This window comes from Entelurus aequoreus, linkage group LG08, assembly GCF_033978785.1.
Source record: "Entelurus aequoreus isolate RoL-2023_Sb linkage group LG08, RoL_Eaeq_v1.1, whole genome shotgun sequence".
In the NCBI taxonomy this organism is placed as follows: Eukaryota; Metazoa; Chordata; class Actinopteri; order Syngnathiformes; family Syngnathidae; genus Entelurus; species Entelurus aequoreus.
Genome location: NC_084738.1, coordinates 32267021 through 32282674, shown reverse-complemented (window position 1 = coordinate 32282674; position 15654 = coordinate 32267021).

The window sequence follows — 15654 nt, the reverse complement described above, 5'->3', positions numbered from 1 at the left end:
TGACACAGAGCGTGACACTCCTGTCGACTTGCTCACTTGAAATAGTTTGGTAAAATATTCTTAAATCATCTACTTTATTAGGACACAAGGAAAAAGACGCTAGAAACTTATTTTTTTATTTATGATTTATTTTTGGATTAACCACAGTAAAGAAAATGCAACATTTCATAGTTAATTTCCTATTAAACACATGTTTTTAAATGTTCTGTTTAAATATTTCCTAATATCACAAGTGCAGTACTTGCTTTCAACAAATGGTTATTTATTTATTGTATTAAATAATCTAGATGTTGATTTGAGTAATTGAAATACAAAATAATGTTGTCAAAACGGTTTTAAGGAAAACGTGTCCTTGATCCTTCACACTTAAAGCCACAAATCTATCTTAGAGTATGTTTTCCCCTCCACGTTTAGCACTGCACATACATGCTCGCAACAGAAACATGCTGCTCGTCAGTTGTTCGCAATAACCGCCGCCTTTCATATTAGAAATTAATAAAAAAACAATCCGAACAGTCAAAACCCATGAAATGATCACTCACTCGTAAGTACACAAACACACGTAATAAAAGTCATTTTTTTAATGTGATTGCTCTTCCATACGTTATAAATGAGAGCCATAATGACTTAAAACATGACTGGAATGACCCGCAATCACCCATTAGCGTATACAGTATGTGCATAAAGAAAGCAAGTGATACATGATTAAGTAAGTACAAATTGCAGTAATACAGTGGTGTACTATGCAGTGATGGTACAAACACACGGGCCTAAACGTCATGCCATTACTGTAGAAGTACATCGGTAGTAAATACTGTACAATTAAATGTTTTCCTGTCAACAGAACCATCTGGCAGGATGTTAAAGCTAAACTTAAGGGGGATTGTTTGAACATCTCACAATCATTCCAGCTGCATCGTTTCCTGTTTCTCCAAAATATGACACGCAAGCGTTATTAGGTCTTTAAAAACATACATTAAACATATTTTGCGCTATTGGGAGACATTCTAATAATTTACATGTATGACAAAACACAAGAGTGGATGGATAGATAAATGGATGAAGCCTTGAAGATTTAAGCCATGTCCATGCAACCAAAAGGAACTTTTCTAACCTGTAACTTGTTTTGAAAACATTTCATTATATTTGTTATATTATACTACAAAATAAAACATTGCAAAAATCGATTTTAAGCGAGGATCGTGTTGAATCAAGAATCAATTCTGAATCAAATTGTCACCCCAGGAATTGGAATCGGATCGAATTGTAAGTATCACAATCGGCTAAGGAACCCAACGCAGAGCAGAAAAATAAACAAGACTAATAATAAAAAGGAAAAAATAACTAATGATGCATACTTAGTGTGTGAGAAACGGAAATCGCACACAGAAGGTGTGGAGACTAACCGTTAACACTACAACTGCAACGCCGGGACTAAGCCACAGGGAACGAGAAGCCTGAGTGGAGCCAAAGCAGAACAGATGTAAACGACTGGAAGGGTGAAACATCAGGAATCTACTGCCGCCGAGTAGTAGTCAGGAGGAAATGAGTATCAGGTGTGTGCGCAGGTGGCCCAGCCCCGTGACCCAAAAACCAGGCACTGCAAAAAAAAAAAAAAGAAGATCGGTGGCAGCTTAGCTGCCAGATCATTACAGTTAGGAGCCCATAGAGTCACACCTCTAATTTATTGCATGCAATTGCATATTTTTTAAACTTTAATATTATCTACCAATGCAACAAATATTATACTGTAATATATTTAAAACTTTTTTTTGTTGAAAAATATTAGTATATGTTTGACTTATGATTTCAAAGCAAGTTATCCATCAAATTGGACACTGTAAAACAGATTTTACGGTAATAAACTGTCAGCTCAATTGCCAGAACTTTACTGTATAAACACTATCGTACTGTTTTTTATTTTCAGCAATATACTGTAAAAGCACTGTAAATTTTACAGTAAAATTGTGGTGACTGCGCTGTCATTTTTTTAGTTGTTTTTTTACTGGAGGACGGCGTGCCACAGTTGGGAGAGTGGCAGTGCCAGCAACCTGAGGGTTCCTGGTTCAATCCCCACCATCTACCAACCTTGTAACATCTGTTGTGTCCTTGAGCAAGACACTTCACCCTTGCTCCTGATGGGTCGTGGTTAGGGCCTTGCATGGCAGCTCCCGCCATCAGTGTGTGAATGTGTGTGTGAATGGGGGAATGTGGAAATACTGTCAAAGCGCTTTGAGTACCTTGAAGGTAGAAAAGCGCTATACAAGTATAACCCATTTACCATTTACTTTGAAATCAAATCTTTTTCTTTTAAGTGCATGCAATAAAAACATGACCAAATGCATAGGCAATTCTTTACAGTAATGATATCATGAGGTGAATCCCTATACATTTATATTTATATTTATAAATTATTGACGGTTAGACGCGGCCCTTTAAGGGCAGCAATAACTGCAATGTGGCCCTCAGTGAAAACGAGTTCGAAACCCAAGTCCTATGTAATTGTGCCGTCCACATCGCATAAACAAATCAATAAAACTAGTTTAGATAGATAGATAGATAGATAGATGGAGTATAATGTGACAATAAAACTTCCTACACTCTTACTAGATTTCCTTGTGTCACATTTCACGGTTCAGGTGGATTAATTGTTTAATAAAAATCAGCTTTATTGTAAAGCCTCAGAGTGCGGCATGCAGTGTTAGATCCGGCTATGAAAAAAACGCAACAGTGCAAATCATCTCCAGATGTCTTGGCCTCATTCAGTACTCACTGAAGGAAATGATGGCGATCATCATCATCGCTGGCAAGCTCTTCCTCAGATTCATGGCCTCTGCACTAAATCAATATGGCATCTGACGGCTGTGCCTCATATTATTATTGAAGAGGTAAATTTTGCTCATTATTTTCCCCACAAATATAGACTTACTGTCATCAGGGGTGATATACTATGTGAACATGAGACAAAAAGGCCACATGCACTCAAGTGTGTTTTTACGTGCAGAGGTTTTGGCACAGTTGACGCCATGATGGTATTTTTGTGTATTGTCAAATCGTCACAGAGGATCATCCATCCATCCATTTTCTACCGCTTATCCCTCTCGGGGTCGGGATGGGGGCGGGGGAACCTAAGCAAGAAAACATAAGCAACCTAAAAGAACCTAAGCAAGAAAATCACAAATCACTTGTTTTGCAGAATCTTGCTCCATTAAGAATCAGTACCAAGTCCAATAAATTCAAGGGGAGGACGTTCGATGTGAAATATGATGTTTCTGATTTCATGTGAAGGCTCTAAGTTCATCTAAAATGGGAGCATGCGTGGGGGCAAACCGGTCTCGCTCTGTTGGGTTATTCATCTCCTGGGAGGATTTATCAACAAGTAACTCAAACTACATTGCTGACTGCTATAGCTTGTAAGCATGTGTGCAAGGAGTTTGTCTGAAGAAAAATCCAGACTAAAGTCTGGCAATTAACATATTTGTATATTTCATTTGTTGAATGGCTCTGAAAAGGCTTTGGCCTTGTTACACCCATGCAGGAGTTGCATGAGTTCCAGGAGGGTGCGTGTCTTGCAAGAACACCGGCGCACATTTCAGGAGCAAGGTGCAATGGACGTGTCTTCTATCCACAGTGCGGAGCTGCTTCCGAGATACTAATTTTCCCTACCATGGCAGAAAATAAACTCAGTTTCTTCCAAGTATTATTATTACTGGAGGACTAGAGGAAAATGAATGGCGATGCATGCTACACACACCGAGCAGGACGACACAAGAAGCTAACCGCTTAAGGCTAAACCTTCAATGTAAAGTAGGGGTGAATGACACAGATGTCGATAGTATTAGTATATGCGATACTAAAGTGATTAGATCAATATTTTTATTTTGATTGTTCTTAATTTAACGAAATCTTTTTTTGGTGGTTTTGTTTATTGTTTACAAAGTCAAGGAGTAAGTCTCTGGATACAGGAAGGCTTTGACCCGATTGATTTAATGGGAGCCAATTTGTAGCTTTTGCTTTTGTTTAGTAATCACGTGCTTGCCACTTTATTTGTTAAAACAAAACTGTATGTAGCATTCAATACCACAACTTGAATACCTCATCTGATTTACAACAATTCTAGCACACTTTAAAATTGAATAAGATTAAAACTATTACATTTTTTAAAATTTTGTTTATTGCTATAAAACTTTTTCAGTTCTATGATCCATTGTCAACGTATCAAATGGGGACTCAAAATCGGATCGGATCTGAGGCCAAAAAAATCATCCATCCATCCATCAATTTTCTACCGCTTGTTCCTTTCGGGGTCGCGGGGGGTGCTGGAGCCTATCCCAGCTGCATTCGGGCAGAAAGCGGGTTACACCCTGGACAAGTCGCCACCTCATCGCAGGCCAAAAAAATCAAATTGGGACAAAAGTGCTGATCTGCACATTCCTACATTGAACATTTTGTATCCCCACCTTCTACCATCCTAGTCACGTCCGTTGTGTCCTTGGGCAAGACACTTCACCCCTGCTCCTGATGGGTGCTGGTTAGCGCCTTGCATGGCAGCTCCCACCATCAGTGTGTGAATGTGTGTGTGAATGGGGGAATGTGGAAATACTGTCAAAGCGCTTTGAGTACCTTGAAGGTAGAAAAGCACTATGCAAGTATAACCCATTTATCATTTATTTGGAGCAGTTTGCTTGTCCCGCCACTGACTGTGGATTTTTAAAAGTTTTATTCTCAGTTGTTTATTACTTTCGTTGTGCAAAATGGCCACTGTCTTTAATTTCTGCTAGAGAAGCGATTAGATTCACTAAATCAAATGTCTTTATTTCGCACAAAAATGTACTGGCGGGTGTCAGTGGTTTGACTTTTGCATTATTTTGAGTCCTTGTCTTTTATCTGTTTTATAACTGTCGGTTATCAATAAGAACTTTTAAGGTTTGATCACATTACAGCCATTCAATGGCTCGGCTATGTTATTACGAGCTTTACTAGCCATATTTAGTGGACTTTAAGTGTGAAATGGGCCCAATTACGATTCTGTTACGGAGTGAGCTTCCGGCTCCACCTCAAAGCTTTATCTCCCTGGTACTGTCACGCCAAATTTCTTCCCCCTACAACCCCCCCCCACCCCATTTACTTCCGGGGTCATTTCCTCTTACGTAATTTCCTCTTACTTACGTAATTTCCTCTTACGTCATTGACAGCGATCGATAGCACTTCGGCTTTGGCTGTCGCTAGAAGGATACTTCGTCTTTGACAGCTGCTGGAATCTGAAGAAATCAATTAACATGAGTGCTGACGTAAAAACAACGAATGAAACTAAAAAATTTAAGTTCACATAAATGTCATTTTAATTTAGTTCACTTACACAGAGAACTAAAAAAAACGGAATTTAACGAATACATTTAGTTTTAATAAAGTTTGATAATGTTGATTGATAATGAATTAACTTATTGTACACTGTTATTCATTTCCGCATATGTCAACGAGTCAAATGTGCAGTCAGGAATATCCTCAAGTTAATTTGTCCGAGTAATACTTGTCCGATTAATACAGACGTTTTGTTAACGCTATATTATAAAAAATAACAAAAAATTAAAAAAAACAAATATCCTTCCAGCGACGGGCAGTCAAAGCCGAAGTGCTGACGTAAGAGGAAATGACGTAAGAGGAAATGACCCCGGAAGTAAATGGTGGGGGGGGGGTTATAGGGGGAAGACATTTGGTGTGACAGCACCAGTCTGATGGCCAATCACCAAATATAAAAAAATAATAAGGGAGATATAAATGGTAAAATTGACCCTTGTGAGGATGTAAGTGCGGTGCACGTAACCACCCAATCCCCAAATTGTGAATGGTGGAAAACAAGGGCCACCATTCACCATAACGGCGCACAAATTAGCCAAAACATTATTTTATTTTATCTTATTAATTATTAGGAGTTGCAGAATTCTCAGCGGGCCTAAAGGCTTGAGCCAGGGATAGGAAGAAACACAACACTTTTATCTCCAGGACTATGAATCCATCAAAGTTTATTTATATAGCCCTTAATCACAAGTGTCTCAAAGGGCTGCACAAGCCACAACGACATCCTCGCCTCAGATCCCACATCAGGGCAAGAAAAAAAACTAAACCCAATGGGCACAATGAGAAACCTCGGAGGGGACCGCAGAAAAAAGGAAGCAAATTGGAACCTGGCAACTACCGACCTGTTTCTATTGTCAGTTCCATATCGAAAGTAATGGAAACAATAGTTTATGAACAGGTCGATAGTTACCTTGCCACTAATAAACTCATGTACAAATTCCAATCCGGCTTCAGAACTAACCACTCCACTGACACATGCCTTCTCTATCTGACGACCACATCAAACGATGAGGGGGACGCGGGAAAATACTGTGGCATGGTCATGCTGGACCTTCAGAAGGCCTTTGACACCGTTAACCACGCCATACTGTTGGATAAGCTCAGAGCAATCGGATTTAACAAAAACTCATGGAGCTGGATGCAATCTTACTTGGAGGGGAGGGAGCAGGTGGTAGAGGTGAACAGCACCGTGTCCCCCCACCCCCCTCTCGGTGAGCTGCGGAGTCCCCCAAGGCAGTATATTGGGACCTTTACTGTTCCTAATATACATAAACGACATGTCATCGGCATGCGACTGTGAATTGTTTTTGTTTGCGGATGACTCTGCCCTGCTGGTATCCGGCAAGGACAAGTCACAGGTGGAGAAAATCCTCAGTGCTGAGCTCTGTAGAACTTGCACCTGGCTCGCTGACAACAAGCTATCCATACACTTGGGTAAAACAGAATCCATCCTGTTTGGGTCCCACATCAACCTTAAGAAAGTCAATGACTTCACCATAAAAGTGGGTGACATTGTTATCACCAGGAAAGATGAGGTCACCTACCTAGGTTCCATTCTAGAGGCTAACCTTTCCTGTGATAAAATGGCAAACAAGGTAATCAAAAAGGTTAACCAACGAACAAGATTTCTCTACAGAATCTCCTCTCTGGTCAACAAAAGCACCTTGAGGATTCTGGCGGGAACTCTCGTTCAACCCTTTTTCGATTACGCATGCACCTCCTGGTACCCCAGCACCTCCAAAACCCTCAAATCTAAACTCCAAACATCTCAGAACAAACTAGTCAGGTTACTTCTAGACCTCCACCCCAGATCCCACCTCACTCCTACCCACTTCTCTAAAGTGGGCTGGCTCAAGGTGGAGGACAGAGTTAAACAACTTGCACTGAGCCTAGTCTATAAAATCCGCTACACCTCCCTGATACCAAAGTACATGTCAAACTACTTCCTTAACGTAAATGACCGCCATAACCACAACACCAGGGGGAGCTCCACTAACCACGTTAAACCCAGATTCCGAACTAACAAAGGTCTTAACTCATTCTCTTTCCATGCCACATCAATGTGGAATGCGCTCCCAACAGGTATAAAAGAAAGGGCATCTCTATCCTCCTTCAAAACCGCAATAAAAGTTCACCTCCAGGCAGCTACAACCCTAAACTAACACCCTTCCCGGATTGCTAATTATCAAATGTAAACAATCAAATGCAGATACTTTTTCTTATGCCTTCTGATCTCTCTCTCTCTCTCTCTGTCCACTACTTGATGTCCATATCCTACCCCCCCTCCACACCCCTGATTGTAAATAATGTAAATAATTCATTGTGATTATCTTGTGTGATGACTGTATTATGATGATAGTATGTATGATAGTATATATCTGTATCATGAATCAATTTAAGTGGACTCCGACTTAAACAAGTTGAAAAACTTATTCGGGTGTTACCATTTAATGGTCAATTGTACGGAATATGTACTTCACTGTGCAACCTACTAATAAAAGTCTCAATCAATCAATCAATCAGATGTGGGGACCCCCCAAACCCCCCCGAGCGACCGGTGCAATGGATGTCGAGTGGAGCTCGTGACTAATGTGACTAACCTTCAGTTTAGACGGCGCGGCAGAAAATCGAGACTTGCCAGAAATTTGACATTTGTCACATCCCTTCTTAACCGAGGCCAATAACATCGACGCAGAACGTGATGCTACCCTAAATGACCCCTAAGTGACCAACAAAAGGACTGAGTATCTCAGACCAAGAGGTGCTTGGGACCACAATTTGAGATGTGACACCCGAGTCGTAACATGTGGACGCATGAGGTGGGGTCTACTTACGTAGCAGCAAATCATTGTTGATAAAATATCCAGCAGCCATGTCTACAAACTTTTTTCGGAAACCGTATATTTCAAACAGATTGGCGAGTGTCGGATCATGTTTCTGTTTATAAGTAAGGTGTTTCCGAGACATGTGCAGATGACAAGAATTTGCCATCAGCCTCTGAGACTTTTGGCTGTTTTGACCTTTAACCCTAGATAGTTTGTCTCTCTCAAGGTCTGCCATAAAACTATCCTCTAACCTGTGGGGTTGGCATCTTTAGCACCGCCCTGGTATCAACTTTAAGGATGCCTTGAAGTTGATACTTCTACTATTTGCTCATAATTAATGCAGGAAGCTCCTGTTCTGTATGTGTCTATTTTAAAAAATAAACACATGACATTAATGTTTATTAACTAATTTATTAATTAATTTATTAATTAATTAAGGGGCGGCGTGGCGAAGTTGGTAGAGTGCCCGTGCCAGCAATCGGAGGGTTGCTGGTTACTGGGGTTCAATCCCCACCTTCTACCATCCTAGTCACGTCCGTTGTGTCCTTGGGCAAAACACTTCGCCCTTGCTCCTGATGGCTGCTTGTTAGCGCCTTTCATGGCAGCTCCCGCCATCAGTGTGTGAATGTGTGTGTGAATGGGTGAATGTGGAAATACTGTCAAAGCGCTTTGAGTACCTTGAAAGTAGAAAAGCGCTATAAAAGTATAACCCATTTATTTATTAACACACGACATGTTGCATTTAATTTTCTTTTCACCATGCACAGCTTTCCATCTGCATCGAATCATATCGTTTTGAATTATGTTTTAAAAAGTATTGTTAGTGAATCGTATCGTAACCCATGTATCGAGATTCATATCGAATCGCCATTTTAGGTAGAGATGCAGTAAATGGTATGCTGTTGATTGTGGTTAGCTGCAAGTTTGTTTATTTGTTTGTTTAGTTGTTTGAGTGAAATGGGAAGAAATCAATAGGAATAATTAGATGCAAAATGGAATAAAACTATGTGTGCGATAGATAATGAATGAATAAATGAAATAAGTTGTAACCAGATCAGAACCATATCCATATTTAAGTGTTACTTCTTTCTAAACTCCTATAGTCATTCACATCGACGTCCCACTGGGGTGAGTTTTCCTTGCCCGTATGTGGGCTCTGTACCGAGGATGTCGCTGTGGCTTGTGCAGCCCTTTGAGACACTTAATAATAATAATAATAATAATAATACCTGGGATTTATATAGCGCTTTTCTAAGTACCCAAAGTCGCTTTACATGTTAAAAACCCATCATTCATTCACACCTGGTGGTGGTAAGCTACTTTCATAGCCACAGCTGCCCTGGGGTGAGACACTTGTGATTTAGGGCTATATAAATAAACATTGATTGATTGATTGATTGATATAGTCATATTTTCATCAGCTAATGTCTCGTCTGGTACAAAGTGCTTGCATTTGAGTGTCCTTGATGAGAGTCAGAGTGTTGAATATTCTCTCTGTTGAGACTGCCATAACATTCCTAATATAAGAAGCACAGCGCGGTGCTAGACGGGGGGAACAGCAGGTGGGGAGGAGGAAGGAGGAAGTACACAGGAGTTCCGGGGTTTTGGGAAGACAGATCGAGACTGGGCGAGGGAACGCTTGTGTCCTCTAAGCTTTGAGAATAAACCACAAAATACCAACTACTGCCTGGTGATTGAATATAAACATCAGCTTATGTGCCATTTAAGAATTCGGGAATGACCAGCAGCTTAGAATCCCTGGGAGGAAGAGCTGGTCAACGCGACAACACCCATAACATCTATGTCTATTAAGAACTGCACCTGTCTGACTTCAGGCTAGTATTTATGCACGTATGTAAACCAGCGGGTTCTGTGAGCAATCTGTAATAGACGAGCCCCCGAGCTCCCTCCGATGTGCTCCAGAGAACACTGCAAGCACTGAACACTTATTGGCAGAGGAACGACGCCTCTTCAGCCTGACAAGGATGCAACTAGGGTTGTACGGTATACCGGTATTAATATAGTAACGCGATACTAATGAATCATATTTGGTACTATACCGCCTCTGAAAAGTACCGGCATCACATCTTCTTTCGTTTTTTTTAAATGTATATTATGTTTATAAATTCAGGAAACCTTGAGGACTCTGAATATGACCAATGTATGATCCTGTAACTACTTTGTATCGGATTGATACCCAAATTTGTGGTATCATCCAAAAATAATGGAAAGTATCAAACAACAGAAGAATAAGCGATTATTACATTTTAACAGAAGTGTAAATAGAACATGTTAAAACAGAAAATAAACAGATATTAACAGTAAATGAACAAGTAGATTAATAAGTCATTTTCTGTCTGCATTGTATTTCCTGTCCAACACTCTTATCTCCTGTTTGCATCCTTTTGCCACTATTTCTCCTGACAGGGCGCTGGCTTCCTCACCTGTCCATGATTGGCAATCATGACACACCTGTGCGCACTGTCCACTTGACTTTTGTTCTTCAACGTATTGCTCTGTTTTGTTTTATTCCTGTGCACTCCCTTGTTGCACATTTTATTTGTTGTTGTTATTGAATACATGTATACCTGTGCTACGCCTGCATTTTCTCCGTCCAGGGGTCCAGACATGCACTAAGTGTAACAGCTTTCAGATATTATGATTAGAGAGTGTTCTTGACTCCTGTTGATATCAAGGTTTTTCTTCAGCAGAAAAAAAAAAAATCAGTCTAAGCCTGAGCCCCTGGAGAGGGGATCCAGACTGAGGCGAAGGAAAAAAAACTCATAGCCATAGCATACATAAACATGTGTGTAAGAGGGAAACATCAAAGAAAACAAAGGACATTAAAGACATAAAAAGAACAGAGCTGATGCAACAAGCAGTCCCACTTCTACATACAGCCACAAAAGTAAAACTACAAAAAAAAAATAAAAAAATCAACCAATAATACACTTTGCGCACACACGATTGCACTATGCGTAGACAAGCAACCAAAAAAGATAAGAATAAGCAAAGACTACATGAATGGATTACTCTTTTGAACAAATATGATATGCCGTGATATGGAGTTTTACTGTAATGTAGGAAATCTTTAAAATAAATTATCAGAAACTTATGAAACAATAATTAACTATACAATTTTTGCTTGTGATTGTTGGTGTTGGCATACTTTTGTCAGGACTTGGTCCTTGGCGTGGTTGGTTCTCCCAGAAGGCAACGGAAAATTGGCACGTGCGAGACGTGAATTTAAATACATGTTTATTTTAATTAATCAAAAAGGTGCAAACAAAAGGCGCTCACAGTAGAGGTAACAAACTTGGCTATACAAAACAAAAGACTTGCACAAGGGCACAAAAACTATTAACAAAAACTTACTTGGCATGAGAAGAGGGGCATAAAAAGAGCAGCATGGATCATAAGGATATGTCGAGAGTGTGGAGCATGAATGTGATGTCGCCAGAAAGACCAACAGAAAATGAAAAGCTTAAATAACACAGACATGATTAACAACAGGTGTGTGAGTCAAAAGGTGAAACAGGTGCGTGACAGGACAGGTGAAAACTAATGGGTTGCTATGGAAACAAACAAACAAGGAAGTCCAACCAGGAACTAAAAAGAGTCCAAAAAACAAACAGCACATGGCCAAAACAAAAACATGATCAACAGACATGACAACTTTATTTTGGAATATCACTTTATATACTTTGTATTTGATTCTACTGTGGGTTCCAATCCTTAATCCGACCATGACAATATACAACCAATTAGATAAACAAAATATGAATTGATTCAAAATGTGTTGTGTGTGTCCATTTATTGAAATTGTGAACTATTGTATATGTATTATTATTTAAAACATTTGTATCAAATTAGTTGTTTTAAATAGTTGTTCCTTTCTCTTCATTTTGTATCTGTTACGACAATTATCATTATTTTTATTATTATTATTATCATACTGTCTTATTTTTACTTTTTACATTTTATTTTGTTCAGCTATTTGTAACGACCGGGTTGCGTCGTGGTGCGAGGTGTTCTCCCAAGGATGCAGACGGCTCGGACACAGCTTGCAGGTAGGAAAATTATTTATTTCAGGAAGTAAATCGGACAGGAAAAAAACAAAAACGACTAGCGTGGGAGCTAGCAAGCATAATAGCATAGCCTGAAAGCTAGCAAGAATCAAAAAGGTCGATACGTGTTGCATGTAAGCAAATTAGGAAGCCAGGCCGAGTGAGGCCCGGGCAAAGACTAAATAGCCCTCTGATCAGTGCTCGGGCAACAGGTGCGCGTCCCGAACGCTGATCAGAGGCAGGTGAGTAAAATCTGCAGTCATGGCAACAGAAACAAACACGTGACGCTAAAGTGTAAACAAATTGTGATCCGAGCAGCGGATCCTAACAGTACCCCCCCCTAAAAGGACAGATTCCAGATGTCCCTTGAAAACAAAAAAAACAACTGGAACCCCAAAAAAAAAGGCAATAGTTCACGAGTCAAGGGCGGGCGGGGGGGTGACTTGGTGGTGGGTCGCCAGGCCACGTGTCCCCGAATCCACCGGGGAAGGGTCAGGTGGCGAGGCGGGCGAGGCGGGCGACCACGGTAAGGCCACATTCGTGGCCGCCGAGAAGGTGGGCGTGAGTGGCGCCAGAATCTCAGCAGCCTCTGAGTCCTCTGAGAGAGCTGCTTGCGCAGCCGGACCACTCGAGGTCGCTGAGACGTCGCCGTGGAAGCGGTAGGTGTCGACGTCGCTGTCGTGGCAGCAGGAGTCGCCGCTGTCGTGGCAGCAGGAGTCGCCGCTGTCGTGGCAGCAGGAGTCGCCGCTGTCGTGGCAGCAGGAGTCGCCGCTGTCGTGGCAGCAGGAGTCGCCGCTGTCGTGGCAGCAGGAGTCGCCGCTGTCGTGGCAGCCGGAGTCGCCGCTGTCGTGGCAGCCGGAGTCGCTGTCGTGGCAGCCGGAGTCGCTGTCGTGGCAGCCGGAGTCGCTGTCGTGGCAGCAGGAGTCGCTGTCGTGGCAGCAGGAGTCGCTGTCGTGGCAGCAGGAGTCGCTGTCGTGGCAGCAGGAGTCGCTGTCGTGGCAGCAGGAGTCGCTGTCGTGGCAGCAGGAGTCGCTGTCGTGGCAGCAGGAGTCGCTGTCGTGGCAGCCGGAGTCGCTGTCGTGGCAGCCGGTGTTGGTGCGAGAACCAGTCGTGGTGCAGGTACTGGTGCGAGAACCAGTCGTGGTGCAGGTACTGGTGCGAGAACCAGTCGTGGTGCAGGTACTGGTGCGAGAACCAGTCGTGGTGCAGGTACTGGTGCGAGAACCAGTCGTGGTGCAGGTACTGGTGCGAGAACCAGTCGTGGTGCAGGTACTGGTGCGAGAACCAGTCGTGGTGCAGGTACTGGTGCGAGAACCAGTCGTGGTGCAGGTACTGGTGCGGGGACCAGTCGTGGTGCAGGTACTGGTGCGGGGACCAGTCGTGGTGCAGGTACTGGTGCGGGGACCAGTCGTGGTGCAGGTACTGGTGTGAGAACCAGTCGTGGTGCAGGTACTGGTGTGAGAACCAGTCGAGGTGCAGGTGGCCTAGCTGGTGGTTGCGGCTTAGCAGGCCGAAAAACCGGTGGTGGCGGCCGGGCAGGAGGTTGTGGCTTAGCCCGCCGAAGGACAGGTGGCGGTGGCAGAGCAGGAGGTTGCGGCTTAGCACGCCGTTGTGCCACCCCACTTGCACAGCTCCCAGTACTAGCCCCCCCCCTCAAAAAGCGGATCCCAGACGCGTTCCTTGCGGATTGGAACCGTCTTCAAGGGTGGGTGGAGGGTGGTCAGGGGGAGGGTAGAATCCTCTCCTCTAAATTGTCCAAAATGTCTATTGTCACCCCCCACTTGAGACTGGGACTGACTAGATTTAGTCCTTAAAAAAATGTCCTGATAATGTTTTATTGCAGAATTAAAGTCACTTGAAAATGGCTGGCAGGAAGAATTGACATGATGTCTAAAAAAGTCTTTGTCTATGACGTCATCCAAAATGGACGGGACAACGTCATCAAGCGGCGTGTCATCAGGGGGTGCCGACGGAATGACGTCATAGCTGCAGTCCCAGTGATTGACAGGCCAGTCATAACAATCATCGGTAAGGTAGTTGAAGGTATTAACAGACCCTTGAAGAGGGAAATCTTGGGCTGAATGTAGCTTGCTGTGTACCGTCGGAGGAGTTTGAGGGAGTGGCGCGTCTTGGCGGCGAAGTGAAGACCTCTTGGGTGGCTTCCGTCTTCGCTGACGCGTCCGGTGGTGCGGAGGTGTGGCGATGTCCTCGGGCCAAACGGAGTGGATTGGGACCAACTTTCCGTTAGGACCCCAGATCAGGTCCTGGCGCTCCGAGGGGGAGTAGCGGAGAGTCTCCGCCTCCATCGCTCGCAACACCATCCACGCACCTTCGTCCATCTCCTCCGACATGCTCGCTGCGAGAGAACTTCTTCTTGCTGGCTTCCTACTGTAACGACCGGGTCGCGTCGTGGTGCGAGGTGTTCTCCCAAGGATGCAGACGGCTCGGACACAGCTTGCAGGTAGGAAAATTATTTATTTCAGGAACTAAATCGGACAGGAAAAAAACAAAAACGACTAGCGTGGGAGCTAGCAAGCATAATAGCATAGCCTGAAAGCTAGCAAGAATCAAAAAGGTCGATACGTGTTGCATGTAAGCAAATTAGGAAGCCAGGCCGAGTGAGGCCCGGGCAAAGACTAAATAGCCCTCTGATCAGTGCTCGGGCAACAGGTGCGCGTCCCGAACGCTGATCAGAGGCAGGTGAGTAAAATCTGCAGTCATGGCAACAGAAACAAACACGTGACGCTAAAGTGTAAACAAATTGTGATCCGAGCAGCGGATCCTAACACTATTACCAATGAGTGGGGCAATGAGAGATCATTGTTCCACAAAAAATGCGAGCATTGCATTTTTTTACATTTTGTATATGCACTGTATTGTATGGAATTGTCTACGCTCAATACAAAGAAAAAACCAAAAAGTTGTCAAATATTATATTTAACAATACATTACTTTAATACCTTTTTTAAAATGTATTATTTCTTGACATTTTGACTTCCATCAACTGCCAAAGTAGTAAGCGGGATCAATGATCTGATTGGCTGAACTACTATTAATATTAGTGAACATATGATCCAAGAAGGAAAAAAAGTGTATACTAAAATTTGACTAAATATACTAATAGTACATTTTGAGAACTAACACCTGAAATCTGACCTGCATATAAAGCATCAGTAAGCTACTTTCTTATAAAATCCCTGCAATGCAATCCAATGGTTACAATGAGCTAAACAGCACCACTGCAGCATCTCATGAATAATATGAGCAGGTAGATAAATGTATGTATCAGTCATGTTCTCTAAATTGTTTGTTGGCTATAGTTGACCCTTGGGTATCCACAAACAGCATTTATTAGCAGAAATCCAGCATGGTTTATCGAAAAAGCCTTTAGATGAGGTGAGATC